Consider the following 1933-nt stretch of genomic DNA (forward strand, 5'->3'; position numbering starts at 1 on the left):
AACAAGAAACACCATCCTAACCAACGGAAATCTCTCTCCAACATAACATAAGCTCCCATAGGCAGCGTGACCCTCTGGCCAGTAGTGCCTCCCTGAACGGTATAATCTCTCTCATACGCGTGATACAGGTAACACGGACATGCATGCCGCCACCATGGGCACTTTCTGTGGCTGCTGCGAACCCCTTCCGTGAAGCCCGAACCACTCCTTCCCAGGGCCCACCTGGGCAGTGGGAACGCTCCGATGAGCGTAGTTCTCAGGCTCAACACGCCCCAGTGTGCACAGTACTCTCTCGGGTCGGCAGTGCGAATGTTAGGCCATACGGATCTGCAACGGGCGGGTGCATTTTCTTCGCACCTGGTGTGAAGCCCGTGCTCATCCTGGGAATCCAACACAGGCAGCAGAAGCGTTCCCCGTGGCCTGTGTTTATTGCTGCCATTACCCTCTTTATCCAGGGCCAAGCTGATATGGACAGAGAGTATGGATGCACTAGACAGGTTAACACCTGGTGTAAACCCCGTATCTGGGCAGCAAGAACCTACGACTGACAGGGCATACCCCTCTCCTCCCCAGGGTGACCCTCCCTCCCCTTAAAAAACCTCGCTCTCGCAAGATGTGAACACCCACAGTGTAGCTCTCCACGGAATGCAGTGAGAAGCACCAGGAAATACCGCATTTCCCACTTCGTGCCCCCCCACTCCCCCGCCCATGCCTAGGAGTGCTGTCAGAAACTTGCACCGCCATTAAATGTCAAAGTCTTGGAAAGGGAACTTGTCCTCCGGGCCCCCAAATCCCAGGTCCGGTCCGTTGACTACACTGCAGCGCGCGCCACCCCATACACGCACATTCTCTCCCCTCCCGGTGGCAACAGGGCTTTCCGCGGGGCCGCGCCAGACTTTCTGAGGTGGTTGATTGGTCGCAGTCCTGACCGCCCGACAGCCAATCAAGCGAGGGAAAGGTGACATCACTCTTTCTCTTCCCCTCCCCCACCCCAAACTTTCCTACTCCGGACTACCAGCAGCAAAAACCACGTGGGGGAGGGGCAAGAGAGTAGAACCCAGTGAGGTCATTGCACCGCCCCGGACACTGCTGATTGGCCGCGGGGCTTGAGGGTGGCGGTTGGCTGTTCTTCGCACCTCCCCCTCGTGCCGCTACCGCCGCTGCTGAGAGGAGCCACCAGCGATACTAGAGCCCGGAATCCGGGTGAGTCGGGGCCCTGGGTTTAAGGTGCTCCGGTTGTCCAGTGAGACTCATGAGAAACTGCCCTTTCCGACTTTTTCTCTTCCCTGGGGTTCTTTGGTGCTTCAGGCACCTGTCACATGGGAGTTGTAGTCTGCCTTGTACTGTCGACTATGGGCCAGAGACGTAAGAAGACTACCATCCCCAGCAGGAATTGCGACTAGCCGGTCAACAAACTCTCAAGCCACGCCTTCTAAGCCTGCTCATTGGAGAGCCCGTCCCTTAGCCCCTCCTTTATGCATTTCATTGGTTACTGTCCCTCACCGAGCTGGGTTCCGGCTTACAGTGCAAAGCGACTGGGTACTGTATTCGTCATTCGGCACTATGACAGCTTTTAATTGGTCAATACTGATGTCAATCACTTGTTGTGGGGCAGGGTCCTAGGCGTATCAGGCAGTCGTAGGCTCTGGTTGGTGTCGGTCCCAGAGGGAGGCCTGTCTTAGATTTTGGCTCCGCCCCCTAGCGCTGCCGTGTGGGCGCGATTGGTCGTGAGGAGCGTCGCTCGTCGTCGAGAGGCGGAGCTGACCAGGCAGCGAATATCTATTGGTATAGGACTGCGCCGGTCAGCGGGGTTGTGGCCGCTGATTGGCTGGCTGCTCCAGCTGTTGCAGGTCCATTCACCATTTTGTGTGTTGGAGTAAAAAAAAGGGAGAATCGAGAGGGAGAGCCGGAGGGGGGGCGGGGAGGGACCGGA

At 57.4% G+C, this 1933-nt stretch overlaps 1 protein-coding gene across 1 annotated transcript in view; it reads left to right on the plus strand.

The window, feature by feature from the left end:
• Positions 1-1123: 1123 nt before the first annotated feature.
• Positions 1124-1933, plus strand: part of CIC (capicua transcriptional repressor) — a 28332-nt gene continuing 27522 nt past the window's right edge. The window contains exon 1 of the mRNA XM_014531429.1: positions 1124-1203. The gene's annotated coding sequence lies outside the window, so the exon portion shown is untranslated. The remainder of the gene's footprint in view (positions 1204-1933) is intronic.

The sequence above is a fragment of the Myotis brandtii genome, unplaced genomic scaffold (genome assembly GCF_000412655.1).
Source record: "Myotis brandtii unplaced genomic scaffold, ASM41265v1 scaffold803, whole genome shotgun sequence".
Taxonomy (NCBI): Eukaryota; Metazoa; Chordata; class Mammalia; order Chiroptera; family Vespertilionidae; genus Myotis; species Myotis brandtii.